Below are 25,795 nucleotides of genomic sequence, written 5' to 3'. Positions count from 1 at the left end.
AAAAACCCATTTTCCTCACATTTCGCTCGGCTCACCCATCGAAACACGCCCCCAACAACACATGGCCTATGGTCCCGTGTTCCCACAGGTGTCCCAATGAAAACGATACCTCACATGTGTGGGTGTACCTACCTGGGGCCAAGGGGAAAGCCTAAAACACAAGTAACCCCAAGTCTTTTTTCAGACCGGAATTTCAGACTCTGCCGACTGTCACACGATACAGATATGGGCCTCGGGTGTCCAATCCACCAAGGAAAACAGGGAACCCCATGCATTTCCAAAAAGAGGACACCAGTGGGAATCTGCAGAGGTATGATTTGGGCAAATCGCCCCAGAAATTAGTACCCAGACACCCCTGCAAAGTCCGAAATGTGGGGAAAAAATGCATTTACTGCATATTTCGCTCGGCTCACCCATCAAAATACGCTCCCAACAACACATGGCTGACCGTCTTGCGTTCCCACAGATGTCCCGATGAAAACGGTAACTCACATGTGTGGGTGCACCTACCTGGGTGCCAAGGGGAAAGACTAAACCACAAGTAACCCTAAGTCTGGTTTCAGACCGGAATTTCAGACTCTCTGCCGACCGGCACACGATACAGATATGTGCCTCGGGTGTCCAAGCCACCAAGGAAAACAGGGAACCCCATGCATTTCTGAAAAGAGGACACCCGTGGGAATCCGCAGAGGTGCGATTTGAGCAAATCGCACAAGAATTTAGTACTCAGACACCCCCGCAATGTCCGAAATGTGGGGAAAAAAAACGCATTTTCCTCACATTTCGCTTGACTCACCCATCCAACACGCCCCCAACAACACATGGCCCACTGTCCCGCGTTCCCACAGGTGTACCAATGTAAACGGTTCCTCACATGTGAGGGGAAAGCCTAAAACACAAGTAACCCCAAGTATGTTTTCAGACCGGAATTTCAGACTCTCTGCCGACAGGCACACCATACAGATATGGGCCTCGGGTGTCCAAGCCACCAAGGAAAACCGGGAACCCCATGCATTTCCGAAAAGAGGACACCTGTGGAAATCCACAGAGGTACGATTTGGGTAAATCGCCCCAGAATTTAGTACCCAGACACCCCCACGAAGTCCAAAATGTGCGGGAAAAAAAACAATTTTCCTCATATTTCGCTGGGCTCACCCATCGAAACTTGCCCCCAACAACACATGGCCTACGGTCCCACGTTCCCACAGGTATCCTGATGAAAACAGTACCTCACATGTGTGGGTGCACCTACCTGGGTGCTAAGGGGAAATCCTAAAACACAAGTAACCCCAAGTCTGTTTTCAGTCCGGAATTTCAGACTCTCTGCCGACCGGCACACCATACAGATATGTGCCTCGGGTGTCCAAGCCACCAAGGAAAACAGGGAACCTCATGCATTTCCGAAAAGAGGACACCAGTGGGAATCCGCAGAGGTGCGATTTGAGCAAATCGCACCAGAATTTAGTACCCAGACACCCCCGCAAAGTCCGAAATGTGGGGAAAAAAAACGCATTTTCCTCACATTTCGCTTGACTCACCCATCCAAACACGCACCCAACAACACATGGCCCACTGTCCCGCGTTCCCACAGGTGTACCAATGTAAACGGTTCCTCACATGTGAGGGGAAAGCCTTAAACACAAGTAACCCCAAGTCTGTTTTCAGACTGGAATTTCAGACTCTCTGCCGACCGGCACACCATACAGATATGGGCCTCGGGTGTCCAAGCCACCAAGGAAAACCGGGAACCCCATGCATTTCCGAAAAGAGGACACCTGTGGAAATCCACAGAGGTACGATTTGGGTAAATCGCCCCAGAATTTAGTACCCAGACACCCCCACAAAGTCCAAAATGTGCGGAAAAAAAACAATTTTCCTCATATTTCGCTGGGCTCACCCATCGAATCTTGCCCCCAACAACACATGGCCTACGGTCCCACGTTCCCACAGGTATCCTGATGAAAACAGTACCTCACATGTGTGGGTGCACCTACCTGGGTGCTAAGGGGAAATCCTAAAACACAAGTAACCCCAAGTCTGTTTTCAGACCGGAATTTCAGACTCTCTGCCGACCGGCACACCATACAGATATGGGCCTCGGGATCCAAGCCACCAAGGAAAACAGGGAACCCCATGCATTTCCATAAAGAGGACACCCGTGGAAATCCACAGAGGTACGATTTGGGTAAATCGCCCCAGAATTTAGTACCCAGACACCCCCGCGAAGTCCAAAATGTGGGGAAAAAATCCATTTTCCTCACATTTTGCTCGGCTCACCCATCGAAACACGCCCCCAACAACACATGGCCTACGGTCCTGTGTTCCCATAGGTGTCCCGATGAAAACAATACCTCACATGTGTGGGTGCACCTACCTGGGCGCCAAGGGGAAAGCCTAAACCACAAGAAACCCCAAGTCTTTTTTCAGACCGGAATTTCAGACTCTGCCGCCCGGCACACGATACAGATATGGGCCTCGGGTGTCCAAGCCACCAAGGAAAACAGGGAACCCCATGCATTTCCAAAAAGAGGACACCCGTGGGAATCCGCAGAGGTACGATTTGGGCAAATCGCTCAAGAAATTAGAACCCAGACACCCCTGCAAAGTCCGAAATGTGGGTAAAAAAACGCATTTACTGCATATTTCGCTCGGCTCACGCATCAAAACACACTCCCAACAACACATGGCTGACCGTCTCGCGTTCCCACAGATGTCCCGATGAAAACGGTACCTCACATGTGTGGGTGCACCTACCTGGGTGCCAAGGGGAAAGCGTAAAGCGCAAGTAACCCCAAGTCTGTTTTCAGACCGGAATTTCAGACTCTCTGCCGACCGGCACACCATACAGATATGAGCCTCGGGTGTCCAAGCCACCAAGGAAAACCGGGAACCCTATGCATTTCCGAAAAGAGGACACCAGTGGGAATCCGCAGAGGTACGATTTGGGCAAATCGCCCCAGAATTTAGTACCCAGACACCTCTGCAAATTCCGAAATGTGGGGGAAAAAAACCAATGTTCGCACATTTCGCTCAACTCACCCATCGAAACACACCCCCAACAACACATGGCCTACTGTCCCGCATTCCCACAGGTATCCCGATGAAAACAGTACCTCACATGTGTGGGTGCACCTACCTGGGCGCTAAGGGGAAATCCTAAAACACAAGTAACCCCAAGTCTGTTTTCAGACCGGAATTTCAGACTCTCTGCCGACCAGCACAGCATACAGATATGGGCTTCGGGTGTCCAAGCCACCAAGGAAAACAGGGAACCACATGCATTTCTGAAAAGAGGACTCACGTGGGAATCCACAGAGGTATGATTTGGGCACATCGCCCCAGAATTTAGTACCCAGAGACCACCGCAAAGTCCGAAATGTGGGGAAAAAACACATTATCCGCACATTTCGCTCGGCTCACCCATCGAAACACACACCCAACAACACATGGCCTACCGTCCCGCGTTTCAACAGGTGTCCCGATGAAACCCATACTTCACATGTGTGGGTACACCTACCTAGGCGCCAAGGGGAAAGCCTAAAACACAAGTAACCACAACTCCGTTTTCAGACCGGAATTTCAGACTCTCTGCCGACCAGCACAGCATACAGATATGGACCTCGGGTGTCCAAGCCACCAAGGAAAACAGGGAACCACATGCATTTCTGAAAAGAGGACTCCCGTGGGAATCCACAGAGGTATGATTTGGGCACATCGCCCCAGAATTTAACACCCAGACATCCCCGCAAAGTGCGAAATGTGGGGAAAAAACACATTTTCCGCACATTTCGCTCAGCTCACCCATCGAAACACGCCCCCAACAACACAAATCTACCGTCCAGCGTTCCCACAGGTGCCCGATGAAAATGGTACCTCACATGTGTGGGTGCACCTTCCTGGGCACCAAGGGGAAAGCCTAAAACACAAGTAACCCCAAGTCTATTTTCAGACCGGAATTTCAGATTCTCTGCCGACCGGCACACCATACAGATATGGGACTTGGGTGTCCAAGTCACCAAGGAAAACAGGGAACCCCATGCATTTCTGAAAAGAGGACACCGGTGGAAATCCGCAGAGATACGATTTGGGTAAATCGCCCCAGAATTTAGTACCCAGACACCCCTGCAAAGTCCGAAATGTGGGAAAAAAATGTATTTTCCGCACATTTCGCTCTACTCACCCATTGAAACACGCCCCCAACAACACATGGCTTACTGTCCCGCGTTCCCACAGGTGTCTCAATGAAAACGGTAGCTCACATGTGTGGGTGCACCTACCTGGGCGCCAAGAGGAAAGCCTAAAACACAAGTAACCCCAAGTCTGTTTTCAGACCGGAATTTCAGACTCTCTGCCGACCGGCACACCATACAGAAATGGGCCTCGAGTGTCCAAGCCACCAAGGAAAACAGGGAACACCATGCATTTCTGAAAAGAGGACACCCGTGGAAATCTGCAGAGGTACGATTTGGGTAAATCGTCCCAGAATTTAGAACCCAGACACCCCCGCAAAGTCCGAAATGTGGGCAAAAAAATGCATTTTCCGCACATTTCGCTCGGCTCACCCATCGAAACACGCCCCCAACAACACATGGCCTATGGTCCCACGTTCCCACAGGTATCCTGATGAAAACGGTACCTCACATGTGTGGGTGCACCTACCTGGGTGCTAAGGGGAAATCCTAAAACACAAGTAACCCCAAGTCTGTTTTCAGACTGGAATTTCAGACTCTCTGCCGACCGGCACACCATACAGATATGGGCCTCGGGATCCAAGCCACCAAGTAAAACAGGGAACCCCATGCATTTCCAAAAAGAGGACACCCGTGCAAATCCACAGAGGTACTATTTGGGTAAATCGCCCCAGAATTTAGTACCCAGACACCCCCGCGAAGTCCAAAATGTGAGGAAAAACCCATTTTCCTCACATTTCGCTCGGCTCACCCATTGAAACACGCCCCCAACAACACATGGCCTATGGTCCCGTGTTTCCACAGGTGTCCCGATGAAAACGATACCTCACATGTGTGGGTGTACCTACCTGGGGCCAAGGGGAAAGCCTAAAACACAAGTAACCCCAAGTCTTTTTTCAGACCGGAATTTCAGACTCTGCCGACTGTCACACGATACAGATATGGGCCTCGGGTGTCCAAGCCACCAAGGAAAACAGGGAACCCCATGCATTTCCAAAAAGAGGACACCAGTGGGAATCTGCAGAGGTATGATTTGGGCAAATCGTCCCAGAAATTAGTACCCAGACACCCCTGCAAAGTCCGAAATGTGGGGAAAAAATGCATTTACTGCATATTTCGCTCGGCTCACCCATCAAAATACGCTCCCAACAACACCTGGCTGACCGTCTTGCGTTCCCACAGATGTCCCGATGAAAACGGTAACTCACATGTGTGGGTGCACCTACCTGGGTGCCAAGGGGAAAGCCTAAAGCACAAGTAACCCTAAGTCTGGTTTCAGACCGGAATTTCAGACTCTCTGCCGACCGGCACACGATACAGATATGTGCCTCGGGTGTCCAAGCCACCAAGGAAAACAGGGAACCCCATGCATTTCTGAAAAGAGGACACCCGTGGGAATCCACAGAGGTGCGATTTGAGCAAATCGCACCAGAATTTAGTACCCAGACACCACCGCAATGTCCGAAATGTGGGGAAAAAAAACACATTTTCCTCACATTTCGCTTGACTCACCCATCCAAACACGCCCCCAACAACACATGGCCTACCGTCCCACGTTCCCACAGGTGTACCAATGTAAACGGTTCCTCACATGTGAGGGGAAAGCCTAAAACACAAGTAACCCCAAGTCTGTTTTCAGACCGGAATTTCAGACTCTCTGCCGACAGGCACACCATACAGATATGGCCTCGGGTGTCCAAGGCACCAAAGAAAACAGGGAACCCCATGCATTTCCAAAAAGAGGACACCTGTGGAAATCCACAGAGGTACGATTTGGGTAAATCGGCCCAGAATTTAGTACCCAGACACCCCCGCGAAGTCCAAAATGTGGGGAAAAAAAACATTTTCCTCACATTTCGCTCGGCTCACCCATCGAAACACGCCCCCAACAACACATGGCCTATGGTCCCGTGTTCCCACAGGTGTCCCGATGAAAACGATACCTCACATGTGTGGGTATACCTACCTGGGTCCAAGGGGAAAGCCTAAAACACAAGTAACCCCAAGTCTTTTTTCAGACCGGAATTTCAGACTCTGCCGATTGTCACACGATACAGATATGGGCCTCGGGTGTCCAAGCCACCAAGGAAAACAGGGAACCCCATGCATTTCCAAAAATAGGACACCAGTGGGAATCTGCAGAGGTATGATTTGGGCAAATCGCCCCAGAAATTAGTACCCAGGCACCCCTGCAAAGTCCGAAATGTGGGGAAAAAATACATTTACTGCATATTTCGCTCGGCTCACCCATCAAAATACGCTCCCAACAACACATGGCTGACCGTCTTGCGTTCCCAAAGATGTCCCGATGAAAACGGTAACTCACATGTGTGGGTGCACCTACCTGGGTGCCAAGGGGAAAGACTAAACCACAAGTAACCCTAAGTCTGGTTTCAGACCGGAATTTCAGACTCTCTGCCGACCGGCACACGATACAGATATGTGCCTCGGGTGTCCAAGCCACCAAGGAAAACAGGGAACCCCATGCATTTCTGAAAAGAGGACACCCGTGGGAATCCGCAGAGGTGTGATTTGAGCAAATCGCACCAGAATTTAGTACCCAGACACCCCCGCAACGTCGGAAATGTGGGGAAAAAAAACGCATTTTCCTCACATTTCGCTTGACTCACCCATCCAACACGCCCCCAACAACACATGGCCTACCGTCCCACGTTCCCACAGGTGTACCAATGTAAACGGTTCCTCACATGTGAGGGGAAAGCCTAAAACACAAGTAACCCCAAGTCTGTTTTCAGACCGGAATTTCAGACTCTCTGCCGACAGGCACACCATACAGATATGGGCCTCGGGTGTCCAAGCCACCCAGGAAAACCGGGAACCCCATGCATTTCCGAAAAGAGGACACCTGTGGAAATCCACAGAGGTACGATTTGGGTAAATCGCCCCAGAATTTAGTACCCAGACACCCCCACGAAGTCCAAAATGTGCGGAAAAAAAACAATTTTCCTCATATTTCGCTGGGCTCACCCATCGAAACTTGCCCCCAACAACACATGGCCTACGGTCCCACGTTCCCACAGGTATCCTGATGAAAACAGTACCTCACATGTGTGGGTGCACCTACCTGGGTGCTAAGGGGAAATCCTAAAACACAAGTAACCCCAAGTCTGTTTTCAGTCCGGAATTTCAGACTCTCTGCCGACCGGCACACCATACAGATATGTGCCTCGGGTGTCCAAGCCACCAAGGAAAATAGGGAACCTCATGCATTTCCGAAAAGAGGACACCAGTGGGAATCCGCAGAGGTGCGATTTGAGCAAATCGCACCAGAATTTAGTACCCAGACACCCCTGCAAAGTCCGAAATGTGGGGAAAAAAAACGCATTTTCCTCACATTTCGCTTGACTCACCCATCCAAACACGCACCCAACAACACATGGCCCACTGTCCCGCGTTCCCACAGGTGTACCAATGTAAACGGTTCCTCACATGTGAGGGGAAAGCCTTAAACACAAGTAACCCCAAGTCTGTTTTCAGACTGGAATTTCAGACTCTCTGCCGACCGGCACACCATACAGATATGGGCCTCGGGTGTCCAAGCCACCAAGGAAAACCGGGAACCCCATGCATTTCCGAAAAGAGGACACCTGTGGAAATCCACAGAGGTACGATTTGGGTAAATCGCCCCAGAATTTAGTACCCAGACACCCCCACGAAGTCCAAAATGTGCGGAAAAAAACAATTTTCCTAATATTTCGCTGGGCTTACCCATCGAAACTTGCCCCCAACAACACATGGCCTACGGTCCCACGTTCCCACAGGTATCCTGATGAAAACAGTACCTCACATGTGTGGGTGCACCTACCTGGGTGCTAAGGGGAAATCCTAAAACACAAGTAACCCCAAGTCTGTTTTCAGACCGGAATTTCAGACTCTCTGCCGACCGGCACACCATACAGATATGGGCCTCGGGATCCAAGCCACCAAGGAAAACAGGGAACCCCATGCATTTCCAAAAAGAGGACACCCGTGGAAATCCACAGAGGTACGATTTGGGTAAATCGCCCCAGAATTTAATACCCAGACACCCCCGCCCCCGCAAAGTCCAAAATGTGGGGAAAAAATCCATTTTCCTCACATTTTGCTCGGCTCACCCATCGAAACACGCCCCCAACAACACATGGCCTACGGTCCCGTGTTCCCACAGGTGTCCCGATGAAAACAATACCTCACATGTGTGGGTGCACCTACCTGGGCGCCAAGGGGAAAGCCTAAACCACAAGAAACCCCAAGTCTTTTTTCAGACCGGAATTTCAGACTCTGCCGCCCGGCACACGATACAGATATGGGCCTCGGGTGTCCAAGCCACCAAGGAAAACAGGGAACCCCATGCATTTCCAAAAAGAGGACACCCGTGGGAATCCGCAGAGGTACGATTTGGGCAAATCTCTCAAGAAATTAGAACCCAGACACCCCTGCAAAGTCCGAAATGTGGGTAAAAAAACGCATTTACTGCATATTTCGCTCAGCTCACGCATCAAAACACACTCCCAACAACACATGGCTGACCGTCTCGCGTTCCCACAGATGTCCCGATGAAAACGGTACCTCACATGTGTGGGTGCACCTACCTGGGTGCCAAGGGGAAAGCGTAAAGCGCAAGTAACCCCAAGTCTGTTTTCAGACCGGAATTTCAGACTCTCTGCCGACCGGCACACCATACAGATATGGGCCTCGGGTGTCCAAGCCACCAAGGAAAACCGGGAACCCTATGCATTTCCGAAAAGAGGACACCAGTGGGAATCCGCAGAGGTACGATTTGGGCAAATCGCCCCAGAATTTAGTACCCAGACACCTCTGCAAATTCTGAAATGTGGGGGAAAAAAACCAATGTTCGCACATTTCGCTCAACTCACCCATCGAAACACACCCCCAACAACACATGGCCTACTGTCCCGCATTCCCACAGGTATCCCGATGAAAACAGTACCTCACATGTGTGAGTGCACCTACCTGGGCGCTAAGGGGAAATCCTAAAACACAAGTAACCCCAAGTCTGTTTTCAGACCGGAATTTCAGACTCTCTGCCGACCAGCACAGCATACAGATATGGGCTTCGGGTGTCCAAGCCACCAAGGAAAACAGGGAACCACATGCATTTCTGAAAAGAGGACTCACGTGGGAATCCACAGAGGTATGATTTGGGCACATCGCCCCAGAATTTAGTACCCAGAGACCACCGCAAAGTCCGAAATGTGGGGAAAAAACACATTATCCGCACATTTCGCTCGGCTCACCCATCGAAACACACACCCAACAACACATGGCCTACCGTCCCGCGTTTCAACAGGTGTCCCGATGAAACCCGTACTTCACATGTGTGGGTACACCTACCTAGGCACCAAGGGGAAAGCCTAAAACACAAGTAACCACAACTCTGTTTTCAGACCGGAATTTCAGACTCCCTGCCGACCAGCACAGCATACAGATATGGACCTCGGGTGTCCAAGCCACCAAGGAAAACAGGGAACCACATGCATTTCTGAAAAGAGGACTCCCGTGGGAATCCACAGAGGTATGATTTGGGCACATCGCCCCAGAATTTAACACCCAGACATCCCCGCAAAGTGCGAAATGTGGGGAAAAAACACATTTTCCGCACATTTCGCTCTGCTCACCCATCGAAACACGCCCCCAACAACACAAATCTACCGTCCAGCGTTCCCACAGGTGCCCGATGAAAATGGTACCTCACATGTGTGGGTGCACCTTCCTGGGCACCAAGGGGAAAGCCTAAAACACAAGTAACCCCAAGTCTATTTTCAGACCGGAATTTCAGATTCTCTGCCGACCGGCACACCATACAGATATGGGACTTGGGTGTCCAAGTCACCAAGGGAAACAGGGAACCCCATGCATTTCTGAAAAGAGGACACCGGTGGAAATCCGCAGAGATACGATTTGGGTAAATCGCCCCAGAATTTAGTACCCAGACACCCCTGCAAAGTCCGAAATGTGGGAAAAAAATGTATTTTCCGCACATTTCGCTCTACTCACCCATTGAAACACGCCCCCAACAACACATGGCCTACTGTCCCGCGTTCCCACAGGTGTCTCAATGAAAACGGTAGCTCACATGTGTGGGTGCACCTACCTGGGCGCCAAGAGGAAAGCCTAAAACACAAGTAACCCCAAGTCTGTTTTCAGACCGGAATTTCAGACTCTCTGCCGACCGGCACACCATAAAGAAATGGGCCTCGAGTGTCCAAGCCACCAAGGAAAACAGGGAACACCATGCATTTCTGGAAAGAGGACACCCGTGGAAATCTGCAGAGGTAGGATTTGGGTAAATCGTCCCAGAATTTAGTACCCAGACACCCCCGCAAAGTCCAAAATGTGGGGAAAAAATCCATTTTCCTCACATTTTGCTCGGCTCACCCATCGAAACACGCCCCCAACAACACATGGCCTACGGTCCCGTGTTCCCACAGGTGTCCCGATGAAAACAATACCTCACATGTGTGGGTGCACCTACCTGGGCGCCAAGGGGAAAGCCTAAACCACAAGAAACCCCAAGTCTTTTTTCAGACCGGAATTTCAGACTCTGCCGCCCGGCACACGATACAGATATGGGCCTCGGGTGTCCAAGCCACCAAGGAAAACAGGGAACCCCATGCATTTCCAAAAAGAGGACACCCGTGGGAATCCGCAGAGGTACGATTTGGGCAAATCTCTCAAGAAATTAGAACCCAGACACCCCTGCAAAGTCCGAAATGTGGGTAAAAAAACGCATTTACTGCATATTTCGCTCAGCTCACGCATCAAAACACACTCCCAACAACACATGGCTGACCGTCTCGCGTTCCCACAGATGTCCCGATGAAAACGGTACCTCACATGTGTGGGTGCACCTACCTGGGTGCCAAGGGGAAAGCGTAAAGCGCAAGTAACCCCAAGTCTGTTTTCAGACCGGAATTTCAGACTCTCTGCCGACCGGCACACCATACAGATATGGGCCTCGGGTGTCCAAGCCACCAAGGAAAACCGGGAACCCTATGCATTTCTGAAAAGAGGACACCAGTGGGAATCCGCAGAGGTACGATTTGGGCAAATCGCCCCAGAATTTAGTACCCAGACACCTCTGCAAATTCTGAAATGTGGGGGAAAAAAACCAATGTTCGCACATTTCGCTCAACTCACCCATCGAAACACACCCCCAACAACACATGGCCTACTGTCCCGCATTCCCACAGGTATCCCGATGAAAACAGTACCTCACATGTGTGAGTGCACCTACCTGGGCGCTAAGGGGAAATCCTAAAACACAAGTAACCCCAAGTCTGTTTTCAGACCGGAATTTCAGACTCTCTGCCGACCAGCACAGCATACAGATATGGGCTTCGGGTGTCCAAGCCACCAAGGAAAACAGGGAACCACATGCATTTCTGAAAAGAGGACTCACGTGGGAATCCACAGAGGTATGATTTGGGCACATCGCCCCAGAATTTAGTACCCAGAGACCACCGCAAAGTCCGAAATGTGGGGAAAAAACACATTATCCGCACATTTCGCTCGGCTCACCCATCGAAACACACACCCAACAACACATGGCCTACCGTCCCGCGTTTCAACAGGTGTCCCGATGAAACCCGTACTTCACATGTGTGGGTACACCTACCTAGGCACCAAGGGGAAAGCCTAAAACACAAGTAACCACAACTCTGTTTTCAGACCGGAATTTCAGACTCCCTGCCGACCAGCACAGCATACAGATATGGACCTCGGGTGTCCAAGCCACCAAGGAAAACAGGGAACCACATGCATTTCTGAAAAGAGGACTCCCGTGGGAATCCACAGAGGTATGATTTGGGCACATCGCCCCAGAATTTAACACCCAGACATCCCCGCAAAGTGCGAAATGTGGGGAAAAAACACATTTTCCGCACATTTCGCTCGGCTCACCCATCGAAACACGCCCCCAACAACACAAATCTACCGTCCAGCGTTCCCACAGGTGCCCGATGAAAATGGTACCTCACATGTGTGGGTGCACCTTCCTGGGCACCAAGGGGAAAGCCTAAAACACAAGTAACCCCAAGTCTATTTTCAGACCGGAATTTCAGATTCTCTGCCGACCGGCACACCATACAGATATGGGACTTGGGTGTCCAAGTCACCAAGGGAAACAGGGAACCCCATGCATTTCTGAAAAGAGGACACCGGTGGAAATCCGCAGAGATACGATTTGGGTAAATCGCCCCAGAATTTAGTACCCAGACACCCCCGCAAAGTCCGAAATGTGGGCAAAAAAATGCATTTTCCGCACATTTCGCTCGGCTCACCCATCGAAACACGCCCCCAACAACACATGGCCTATGGTCCCACGTTCCGACAGGTATCCTGATGAAAACGGTACCTCACATGTGTGGGTGCACCTACCTGGGTGCTAAGGGGAAATCCTAAAACACAAGTAACCCCAAGTCTGTTTTCAGACTGGAATTTCAGACTCTCTGCCGACCGGCACACCATACAGATATGGGCCTCGGGATCCAAGCCACCAAGTAAAACAGGGAACCCCATGCATTTCCAAAAAGAGGACACCCGTGGAAATCCACAGAGGTACGATTTGGGTAAATCGCCCCAGAATTTAGTACCCAGAAACCCCGCGAAGTCCAAAATGTGGGGAAAAACCCATTTTCCTCACATTTCTCTCGGCTCACCCATCGAAACACGCCCCCAACAACACATGGCCTATGGTCCCGTGTTCCCACAGGTGTCCCGATGAAAACGATACCTCACATGTGTGGGTGTACCTACCTGGGGCCATGGGGAAAGCCTAAAACACAAGTAACCCCAAGTCTTTTTTCAGACCGGAATTTCAGACTCTGCCGACTGTCACACGATACAGATATGGGCCTCGGGTGTCCAAGCCACCAAGGAAAACAGGGAACCCCATGCATTTCCAAAAAGAGGACACCAGTGGGAATCTGCAGAGGTATGATTTGGGCAAATCGCCCCAGAAATTAGTACCCAGACACCCCTGCAAAGTCCGAAATGTGGGGAAAAAATGCATTTACTGCATATTTCGCTCGGCTCACCCATCAAAATACGCTCCCAACAACACATGGCTGACCGTCTTGCGTTCCCACAGATGTCCCGATGAAAACGGTAACTCACATGTGTGGGTGCACCTACCTGGGTGCCAAGGGGAAAGCCTAAAGCACAAGTAACCCTAAGTCTGGTTTCAGAACGGAATTTCAGACTCTCTGCCGACCGGCACACGATACAGATATGTGCCTCGGGTGTCCAAGCCACCAAGGAAAACAGGGAACCCCATGCATTTCTGAAAAGAGGACACCCGTGGGAATCCACAGAGGTGCGATTTGAGCAAATCGCACCAGAATTTAGTACCCAGACACCACCGCAACGTCCGAAATGTGGGGAAAAAAAACGCATTTTCCTAACATTTCGCTTGACTCACCCATCCAAACACGCCCCCAACAACACATGGCCTACCGTCCCACGTTCCCACAGGTGTACCAATGTAAACGGTTCCTCACATGTGAGGGGAAAGCCTAAAACACAAGTAACCCCAAGTCTGTTTTCAGACCGGAATTTCAGACTCTCTGCCGACAGGCACACCATACAGATATGGCCTTGGGTGTCCAAGGCACCAAGGAAAACAGGGAACCCCATGCATTTCCAAAAAGAGGACACCCGTGGAAATCCACAGAGGTATGATTTGGGTAAATCGGCCCAGAATTTAGTACCCAGACACCCCCGCGAAGTCCAAAATGTGGGGAAAAAAACCATTTTCCTCACATTTCGCTCGGCTCACCCATCGAAACACGCCCCCAACAACACATGGCCTATGGTCCCGTGTTCCCACAGGTGTCCCGATGAAAACGATACCTCACATGTGTGGGTGCACATACCTGGGTGCCAAGGGGAAAGCCTAAAGCACAAGTAACCCTAAGTCTGTTTTCAGACCGGAATTTCAGACTCTCTGCCGACCGGCACACCATACAGATATGTGCCTCGGGTGTCCAAGCCACCAAGGAAAACAGGGAACCCCATGCATTTCCGAAAAGCGGACACCAGTGGGAATCCGCAGAGGTGCGATTTGAGCAAATCGCACCAGAATTTAGTACCCAGACACCCCCGCAAAATCCGAAATGTGGGGAAAAAAAACCCATTTTCCTCACATTTCGCTTGACTCACCCATCCAAACACGCACCCAACAACACATGGCCCACTGTCCCGCATTCCCACAGGTGTACCAATGTAAACGGTTCCTCACATGTGAGGGGAAAGCCTTAAACACAAGTAACCCCAAGTCTGTTTTCAGACCGGAATTTCAGACTCTCTGCCGACCGGCACACCATACAGATCCAAGCCACCAAGGAAAACAGGGAACCCCATGCATTTCCAAAAAGAGGACACCCGTGGAAATCCACAGAGGTACGATTTGGGTAAATCGCCCCAGAATTTAGTACCCAGACACCCCCGCGAAGTCCAAAATGTGGGGAAAAAATCCATTTTCCTCACATTTCGCTCGGCTCATCCATCAAAACACGCCCCCAACAACACATGGCCTACGGTCCCGTGTTCCCACAGGTGTCCCGATGAAAACAATACCTCACATGTGTGGGTGCACCTACCTGGGCGCCAAGGGGAAAGCCTAAACCACAAGAAACCCCAAGTCTTTTTTCAGACCGGAATTTCAGACTCTGCCGCCCGGCACACGATACAGATATGGGCCTCGGGTGTCCAAGCCACCAAGGAAAACAGGGAACCCCATGCATTTCCAAAAAGAGGACACCAGTGGGAATCGGCAGAGGTACGATTTGGGCAAATCGCTCAAGAAATTAGAACCCAGACACCCCTGCAAAGTCCAAAATGTGGGTAAAAAACGTATTTACTGCATATTTCGCTCGGCTCACGCATCAAAACACACTCCCAACAACACATGGCTGACCGTCTCGCGTTCCCACACATGTCCCGATGAAAACGGTACCTCACATGTGTGGGTGCACCTACCTGGGTGCCAAGGGGAAAGCGTAAAGCGCAAGTAACCCCAAGTCTGTTTTCAGACCGGAATTTCAGACTCTCTGCCGACCGGCACACCATACAGATATGGGCCTCAGGTGTCCAAGCCACCAAGGAAAACCGGGAACCCTATGCATTTCCGAAAAGAGGACACCAGTGGGAATCCGCAGAGGTACGATTTGGGCAAATCGCCCCAGAATTTAGTACCCAGACACCTCTGCAAATTCCAAAATGTGGGGGAAAAAAAACAATGTTCGCACATTTCGCTCAACTCACCCATCGAAACACACCCCCAACAACACATGGCCTACTGTCCCGCATTCCCACAGGTATCCCGATGAAAAAAGTACCTCACATGTGTGGGTGCACCTACCTGGGCGCTAAGGGGAAATCCTAAAACACAAGTAACCCCAAGTCTGTTTTCAGACCGGAATTTCAGACTCTCTGCCGACCAGCACAGCATACAGATATGGGCCTCGGGTGTCCAAGCCACCAAGGAAAACAGGGAACCACATGCATTTCTGAAAAGAGGACTCCTGTGGGAAACCACAGAGGTATGATTTGGGCACATCGCCCCAGAATTTAGTACCCAGAGACCACTGCAAAGTCCGAAATGTGGGGAAAAAACACATTATCCGCACATTTCGCTCGGCTCACCCATCGAAACACACACCCGACAACACATGGCCTACCGTCCCGCGTTTCAACAGGTGTCCCAATGAAACCCGTACTTCACATGTGTGGGTACACCTACCTAGGCGCCAAGGGGAAAGCCTAAAACACAAGTAACCACAACTCTGTTTTCAGACCGGAATTTCAGACTCTCTGCCGACCAGCACAGCATACAGATATGGGCCTCGGGTGTCCAAGCCACCAATTAAAACAGGGAACCACATGCATTTCTGAAAAGAGGACTCCCGTAGGAATCCACAGAGGTATGATTTGGGCACATCGCCCCAGAATTTAACACCCAGACATCCCCGCAAAGTGCGAAATGTGGGGAAAAAACACATTTTCCGCACATTTCGCTCGGCTCACCCATCGAAACACGCCCCCAACAACACAAATCTACCGTCCAGCGTTCCCACAGGTGCCCGATGAAAATGGTACCTCACATGTGTGGGTGCACCTACCTGGGCACCAAGGGGAAAGCCTAAAACACAAGTAACCCCAAGTCTATTTTCAGACCGGAATTTCAGATTCTCTGCCCACCGGCACACCATACAGATATGGGACTTGGGTGTCCAAGTCACCAAGGAAAACAGGGTACCCCATGCATTTCTGAAAAGAGGACACCGGTGGAAATCCGCAGAGGTACGATTTGGGTAAATCGCCCCAGAATTTAGTACCCAGACACCCCTGCAAAGTCCGAAATGTGGGCAAAAAAATGTATTTTCCGCACATTTCGCTCTACTCACCCATCGAAACACGCACCCAACAACACATGGCCTACCGTCCCGCGTTCCCACAGGTGTCTCAATGAAAACGGTACCTCACATGTGTGGGTGCACCTACCTGGGCGCCAAGAGGAAAGCCTAAAACACAAGTAACCCCAAGTCTGTTTTCAGACCGGAATTTCAGACTCTCTGCCGACCGGCACACCATACAGATATGGGCCTCGGGTGTCCAAGCCACCAAGGAAAACAGGGAACCCCATGCATTTCCGAAAAGAGGACACCTGTGGGAATCCGCAGAGGTATGATTTGGGTAAATCGTCCCAGAATTTAGTACCCAGACACCCCCGCAAAGTCCAAAATGTGGGCAAAAAAATGCATTTTCTGCACATTTCGCTCGGCTCACCCATCGAAACACGCCCCCAACAACACATGGCCCACCGTCCCACGTTCCCACAGGTGTCTCAATGAAAACGGTACCTCACATGTGTGGGTGCACCTACCTGGGCGCCAAGAGGAAAGCCTAAAACACAAGTAACCCCAAGTCTGTTTTCAGACCGGAATTTCAGACTCTCTGCCGACCGGCACACCATACAGATATGGGCCTCGGGTGTCCAAGCCACCAAGGAAAACAGGGAACCCCATGCATTTCCGAAAAGAGGACACCTGTGGGAATCCGCAGAGGTATGATTTGCGCAAATCGCCCCAGAATGTATTACCCAGACACCCCTGCAAAGTCCGAAATGTGAGAGAAAAAATGTATTTTCCGCACATTTCGCTCTACTCACCCATCGAAACACGCCCCCAACAACACATGGCATACCGTCCCGCGTTCCCACAGGTGTCTCAATGAAAACGGTACCTCACATGTGTGGGTGCACCTACCTGGGCGCCAAGAGGAAAGCCTAAAACACAAGTAACCCCAAGTCTGTTTTCAGACCGGAATTTCAGACTCTCTGCCGACCGGCACACCATACAGATATGGGCCTCGGGTGTCCAAGCCACCAAGGAAAACAGGGAACCCCATGCATTTCCGAAAAGAGGACACCTGTGGGAATCCGCAGAGGTATGATTTGGGTAAATCGTCCCAGAATTTAGTACCCAGACACCCCCGCAAAGTCCAAAATGTGGGCAAAAAAATGCATTTTCTGCACATTTCGCTCGGCTCACCCATCGAAGCACGTCCCCAACAACACATGGCCTACCGTCCCGTGTTCCCACAGGTGTCCCAATGAAAACAGTACCTCACATGTGTGGGTACACCTAACTGGGCGCCAAGGGGAAAGCCTAAAACACAAGTAACCCCAAGTCTGTTTTCAGACTGGAATTTCAGACTCTCTGCCGACCGGCACACCATATAGATATGGGCCTCTGGTGTCCAAGCCACCAAGGATAACAGGGAACCCATGCATTTCCAGAAAGAGGACACCCATGGGAATCCGCAGAGGTGCAATTTGGGCAAATCGCCCCAGAATTTAGTACCCAGACAAGCACCACTTTGGAGGGCTTCTGTGGAGAAGCCCGCCAAAAAGTGGAACAAAGGGCTCAACTTGGGTTGGAGTCACAGAAGCGAACACAAACACCATTTTTAAACCGAGTTCTGGCAAAAAATACCAACCGGAGAACTAATATTAAATAAATAAACTGGCGTTATGTTCGAGGCTATAGGAATTAAATAATTAAAGTTGGTAGCCTCAAACAATGGGAAATCCCATAGAGATATATTTGCGGTCGAATATAAAAAGTAGTATCCACTGCCACCAGCCAAAACTCGATCAGGGGGGACGGAGACGTGCCCCCTCGACTAACAGACCCCAGGGCAATCGAATTGCCCCGGCCAGTACATCCACAATATGATGGTTTGTACTGGTTCTGTTCAGAATTTGAGACTAGTAAAGTCAATGGTGACTTTACATGCCCTGGGAGACAGTAGTCAATCCCAGGGTATGGAGTCTATACTGGGAGCTCACTATGACACCCCTGTGTTACTGCACTGAGGGTGCTATGTAACACACATCACAAAAACACATGAAGCCCTATGGAGTAAAAGACCCCATAGCCCATTAAACACATCTAGAGTCAAAGAAACACACTCAAATCATGGCCAAGAGTGAGGGTAAAAGGGTCTCACTCTTGGCAGGAGAAAAAAATAAACCCCAAAAATCCAGCAAAGCTGCTGGGGGACTCACTAGGATTGGCAATTCAGCCTAAACAGAGAATTCTCCCTAACACTCGCTCCCCCAGACTAAGGGACAGGAGCATTTAATCCACTCCTGGATGAACCTCATACCTCTAGTCGATGACATACATCCTAGAGAGTCCATCAGCATTTTGATGGTGACACCATGACCTATGCTCAATGGTGAAATCAAACCCTTGAAGGCAGATTGACCATCTCAATAGTTTTGGATTTTCCCCTTTCATTTGCATCAACCATCTCAAGGGTTGGTGGTCAGTCTGAATGACAAAAGTAGAACCATACAAGTATGGCCTAAACTTCTTCAGTGCCCACACAATAGCAAAGCATTCTCTTTCGATTGTTGCCCACCTTGTCTCAGGATCCTTCAGCTTATGGCTGATGAAGCAAATGGGGTGCTCCCTACCTTTCCCATCCAGTTGGCTAAGGACTGCACCTATTCCTACATTGGAAGCATCAGTTTTTACAATGAAGGTTTGCAGGTAGTCAGGAGCTCTCAGTATTGGAGCTTGGCAAAGAGCCTTCTTCAGGCTTTCAAAGGCCTGATTGCACTCCTCATTCCATTTGACCTTCTTAGGGAATTTTGGAGAGGAGATTACATTCAGTGGAGAAGCTATGGTCCCATAGTTCTCTATGAAATTCCTGTAATGCCCAGTGAGGCCTAGGAAGGCTCTCACCTGGGTTTGAGTAGTAGGTGTTGTCCAATTCTGCACAGCTTCAATCTTGCTGAGCAGAGGCCTTATTTCTCCACCTCCTACCTCATGCCCAAGGTAGACCACTTTGCTCTGTCCTATCTGGCATTTACTTGCCTTGATGGTCAGATGGGCCTGTGCAAGAGCCTGCAAAACATGTCCCAGGTGGTTCACATGTTCCTCCCAGGAGTGGCTGAATACTGCAATGTCATCCAAGTATGCCATGCAGAAGTCCTCCATCCCAGCTAGAACTTGTTTTACCATCCTTTGAAATGTAGCAGGTGCATTTCTCAGTCCAAAAGGTATAACCTTGAATTGGTATAAGCCAACTGGGGTAGAAAATGCAGTTTTCTCCTTGGCATGGTCTATCAGGGCTATTTGCCAATAGCCTGACGTAAGGTCAAATGTGCTGAGGTACTTGGCTGCGCCAAGCCTATCCACCAACTCATCTGTCCTTGGCAAAAAGTGGGCATCAGTCTTGGTGACTGCATTAAGAGCTCTATAGTCCACACAGAATCTCAACTCCTTGGATCCTGCCTTTGGTACTAACACAACTGGGCTAGACCATGGACTAGTAGAGGGCTCTATTACCCCGAGATCAAGCATCTTCTTGACCTCACCTTTGATGTGGGTTCTGACATGTTCTGACATTCTGTACCCTCTGCTTTTGACTGGCAGACAGTCACCAGTGAGAATATCATGCTGGCCCCAAGGGGTCAAGCCTGGTGAAAGTGAGAACAGGGAGGCAAACTGATTTAACATAGATTTGCACTCCTCTTGTTGCTCAGGTGTGGTGTCAGATCTTAAGAGAGATTAACTCCTTCAACCTTTTCGTCCAAAGGTAAGCCTCTAAGGAGGTCAGGTAGAGCTTCACTCTCCTCCTCCTCTTCTGATGAAGGTAGAAGCAAGACTCCTACTTCAGGCCTAGAGACATAGGCTTTGAGGCGGTTGGTGTGGAAGACTCTGGGAGCTTCCCTGGGTTTGCCCAGATCCACCTGATAGTTGACCTCTCCAAGTTTTCCCACAACCTTGAAGGGTCCCATCCATTTGTCTTGCAAGGCCCTCTGCCTTGTTGGGAGCATAACGAGAACTAGCTGGTCTTGAGTGAACTCAACCATGTTAGCCTTCTGATCATGCCAATGCTTGACCAGAGCTTGTCCAGTTTTCAAGTTGTCACATCCTTCTGCCATCATGTATGACATTCTCCGTCGGAGACCTATCACATAGTCAGTCACTCTGACTGGCTTGGGGGAAGGAGCACTCTCCAACCCATCCTTGATCAGGGTCAATGGACCTCTGAACGGATGGCCATAAAGAAGCTTAAAGGGAGAATAACCTGCTCCCTCCTGAGGGACTTCTCTATAAGCAAAGAGAAGACATGGCAGTAGAAGGTCCCACTTTCGTTTAAGGGGTTCCTCTGAAGCACGTATCATGCTCTTCGTGGTTCTGTTAATGCTTTCTACCAACCCATTAGTCTAAGGGTGGTATGCTGTTGAGAACGTGTAAGTAACTCCGCAAGTGTTGCACATGGCTTTCATGTAGTGGGACATAAAATTCGACCCCCTGTCAGAGATTACTTCCTTAGGAAATCCAACCCTGGTAAAAATACCAAGGAGGGCCTTAGCCACAGCCAGAGCTGTAACAGTCCTCATAGGAATTGCCTTAGGCTACCTAGTAGCATGGTCTACTACAACAAGGATAAACCTGTTGCCTGAGGAGGTTGGGGGGTCAAGGGTACCAACAATGTCAATCCCTACCCTCTCAAATGGGACTCCCACAACTGGGAGAGGCACTAAGGGTGCCACATTCTTGGAACCAACCTTACCAGAAGTCTGCAGGTATGGTAGCTCTTACAATACTTATCTACTTCAGCCTCCATCTTTGGCCAATAAAAGTAGAGAGAGAGTCTTTCCTTGGTCTTCTTGAAACTCAAGTGACCAGCCAAAGGTATCTCATGGGCTAGTTGTAAGAACTGTTGTCTGTTTTCTTGAGGTACTACAAGGCGCTTGTAGTCTCCAGGTTCAGACTCAGGTGGTTCACTGAAGAAGAGGCCATCTTCCCAGTGTAACCTGTACTTCCCAGGCTCTTGCCCATCAGCCTGAGAAGTTGCCTGGTGGCGGAGACCTTCCAGAGTTGGACATTCTCTTTGGCCCTTACGGAAAGCTGATCAGCTGGGTCCACCTTCTGCCAGTAAAGACTGCAGCTCAGGATGGTAAGCTGGATCTAAATCTCCAATAAGGTCTTGGCCTCCTACTAGCTCTTCTTCAGAGTCTAGTTCAACCACACAGGGTTCAACCACCCTCTCAGCCTCAGCTGGAGGGGGAGTTACTGGTGTAACTTTGGACAACCTAGGGGAAGTCCTTGTTGGAAGTGTCAAGACCGGTGGGGGGGTCTGTACTTCCGCTCTCTATATGGTAGAGGAGAGGCACAGAAGACCCCAGCCAAGATTCTCGATTACGGTAGCGATGGACGAGCAATCAAGGCCTAGCTTCTCAGGAGGTGATGCAGGCTGGTTCTTAAGTACAGTGTATCCCCAAGCCCCCCTCAAAGGAATGTCCACACACTGTATTACTGAAAACACAGTCTTTATATAATTAATATTCAAGGGTTATGTACACTTATCACAACAATGCACTTTGTGCTCAGGAAAACCAATAATGATAAATATCTACAATTCTAAAGTGGTACCACTAATATTAGACCTCATTAAAGTGCATTCACAATACTGTAAAAATGGCACACAGATCAATAAGAAGGAAACCAGCAATAGAGAGAGGAGAGATAAAAGATGGTTGAAACAATAGGCAGAATACTGGCCCTAGCTACTGGACACAGTTCTGTGTGGAGATCCCCCCACCTGGGCAACCTGTAAAATAAAGGGATATGACACAAGCCCAGTCCATATATTGTTCAACAGTCTTATTCTCTCCTACAATGTTTTTACCCCCCCAATGTACCTGGTGGAGTCGAGTTCTTCGAAGAGGCGTCGACAGATCCTTCTTGAATGACCCCCTTTTAAGCAGGAGTCACGGATCGTCGAGAGGCGTAGAGAAACGTCGAAGACCTCGGGGTTCGGCGACGGGGAATCGACGGCCCTTCTTGAATGCCCTCCCTTTCAAGCGGGAGGCACGGGGCGTCGAACGTCCGTCGACAAACGAGGTAGAACGATGTCGAAGAGGCGGCAGCTTCGTCCGAGCGGTGCTCGTCGGCGTCGGGGCGTCGGCGTCCTGCAAGGCGGAGGTGTGCGGGGCACCTCGATGACAATAGTTCTGGACCGCAAAGATTGTAGAGACGGGAGCCCAGCAAGGGCGTCGAGTCGCTCGAGTCTTTGGGATCGTGAGGTGGCGGGAAACCCACCGGCGGATTCTCCTCGGCGCGTTGGTCGTCCTCGACTTTCTCCGGCAGGGCAAAAGCGGTCGACGGTGCGGACGAGGGAGTCCTTCGAGTCAAATGTTCTTAGGCAAGGAGCGGACGGCTCCGGTCGTCGGCGGCACGGCGTCAAGTGGTTCCCACGGCTGGGCAACACAACTTCGACGGGCCTCCAGCGGTTACACAGACCTGCGAACCCTGGTCGACGGCAATGGACTTCGACAGCGTCGAGGTCCGGGTGCTTCACTTCGATCTCCTCGGCGGTCCCGTCTCGGGTCGGCAGCCTTTCGAGGGTCTGACTTCCAGGGCGCTTCGGCGAAGATTCAGCGGTGCTCGATGGTCCCTCGGAGCACGGGAAGAGGGCGCCTTACCAGGTCCTCTCTCGGGTCAGTCCTCGACGATTTCGACAACCTTCAGTTCCGTCGAAGCAAATGCCACAGCAAGTCTTCTTCTTCCAGCTGGACGTCGAGGATCAGCAAATCCAGTTACTCTTGAGTGGAGACTCAGCTTCTGAATGCTTCTGAACAATTTCCAGTGGTGAGAGGTCCCCAGATATACTATTCTGTCTCTCATCCACACTGCTGGCACACACACAGCAGCCAATCACACAGAAGGGCATTCATGCAGTCAGTCAGCCAATCAGGCACACAGTGCATTCAGGCCACACTCCTCCCTTTCAGACACTCACAACAAGGAATGTGGATTGGGACAAGTACCCAGCCATTCAACACTACACACTGCATTCAGGCCAGTTTCGGGCAGGGCTGTCTCAGTCTTTGTCTCTCATGCCAGAAACCAGACAACCACAACAAGGAGTGTATATTGGTCACACACTCCATTCACCCAGGTCCCACCCACAGGAGGTACCCATAACATACAGTCACTGGGAAGGCTCCAGTCAGTCTAGCTGGGCCTTTACAACAACACCATATATGGAACTTCCACCCAACAGCCAGTCAGGGGGAAGGGACAGAGTCAGGGCTTCCCAGGACTTTGGGAAAAACAAGATAACAGGCAATAGAAAGCAAGAGGCCACAGGGGCCATCTTGTTTCCTATCAGGAATCAACTGATTCCAATGGCAGGGCCTGGGTATCCCAAAATGGAGGACACCCAGAGCACCTGTCAAATTCAGCATGGAGCTGCCACCAGCCCATACCCTGCTCTGTGGGCCACCCACAGGTGCCCAAAAACATACACTAGGGGCACAGGGTTGTACCCCTACCCATGGGTGCCATAAGGGTATCCCATGGGTCTGTTCACCAAACCAAAAGAGAGCTGCACTGCCAGGAGTCCCTCATGGACTCCTGGGCAGAAAACATGACAGAACACACGGTAAAAACAGAAAAAGGACAAGGATTCAGAGGCCCTGTCCCTCAGATGCATTTCCGGCATCACAGTCGCCCCCCCCAGACTGAGGTGGAGGGTGCCTAATCTCCCACGGGATAGACACCCTCATCCAGACGGTCAACATACCTTCTGGAAAGGCCATCTGCATTATCGTGACTCTTCCCTGGTCTGTGCTCTATGGTGAAGTCTAGCCCTTGTAGGCTAATCGACCACCTGAGCAATTTCGGATTCTCACCCTTCATCTGCATAAGCCACTTCAGGGGCTTATGATCTGTTTGGACCTTGAAGGTGGACCCCGTAAGGTAGGGCCTAAAACGCCTAAGGCTCCAAACTATACTAAAACATTCCTTTTCAACAGTAGCCCACCTAAGTTCTCTACCCTTGAGTTGTCTACTGATGAATATGATAGGATGTTCTCTCCCTTTGTCATCTAACTGGGACAAGACAGCTCCAATTCCGGTGTCGCAGGCATCCGTCTGGACGATAAAGGGTCGGCTGTAGTCAGGCGCACTCAACACAGGTGCCCTACACAGACTTTCTTTCAAGCCATCAAAGGCCCTCTGACAGTCTTCAGTCCAATTAACCTTCCTAGGCTGTTTGGGTGAAGTTAGAGCTGTCAGGGGTGCAGCTATGGTTCCATAGTCTGCCATGAAATTGCGATAGTACCCAGTGAGGCCCAAAAAGGCTCTCACCTGGGTTTGAGTAGTGGGAGTCTCCCAGTTCTGTACGTCCTGTACTTTACTGGAGAGAGGTTGGATTTGACCCCCTCCTACCTCATGACCAAGATAGGTAACTTTCCCCTGAGCTATCTGGCACTTGGTGGCCTTGATAGTGAGGTTAGCCCTTTTCAAGGCCTGCAACACCTTATCCAGATGTGTCAAATGCTCTTCCCAGGTGGAACTGTAGACGGCAATGTCGTCTAAGTAAGCCACACAAAAGGCTTCCAGCCCACTGAGCGCATGGTTGACCAATCTCTGGAAGGTGGCAGGGGCATTCTTCAACCCAAAGGGCATGACCCTAAACTGGTAGAGTCCCTCAGGTGTGGAGAATGCCGTCTTTTCCTTGGCATGGTCCGTCAGAGCTATTTGCCAATAGCCTGAGGTAAGGTCAAAGGTGCTCACAAATTTGGCAGCACCTATAGTGTCCACGAGCTCATCAGCCCTGGGCAATGGGTGCGCGTCAGTTTTGGTGACGGCATTGACTCCTCGGTAGTCCACACAGAACCTCCAATCCTTGGTACCCGCCGGGGAACTTGCCTTGGGGACAAGGACCACTGGACTGGACCAGGGACTGGTGGAGGGTTCAATAACACCCAGATCCAACATCTTGGCGACCTCAGCCTGGATGTGGTTTTTGACGGTATCTGACATACGATAGCTCCTGCTTTTGACAGGCACACTGTCACCAGTGTCAATTTCGTGCTTACACCACGGTGTAAGGCCCGGTGTCAGTGAAAACAGAGGGGCATACTGCTGGAGCAAAGCCCGGCAGGCCCTCTGCTGCTCTGTTGTCAAATCGGGAGAGAGTTGTACTCCCTCCACTGAGCCATCCTGAGGGTTGCTATGCAGCAAATCAGGAAGGGGCTCACTCTCATC

Source organism: Ambystoma mexicanum, chromosome 13 (genome assembly GCF_040938575.1).
Source record: "Ambystoma mexicanum isolate Mex_15411 chromosome 13, UKY_AmexF1_1, whole genome shotgun sequence".
Classification (NCBI taxonomy): Eukaryota; Metazoa; Chordata; class Amphibia; order Caudata; family Ambystomatidae; genus Ambystoma; species Ambystoma mexicanum.
This window is presented reverse-complemented; position numbering follows the sequence as displayed.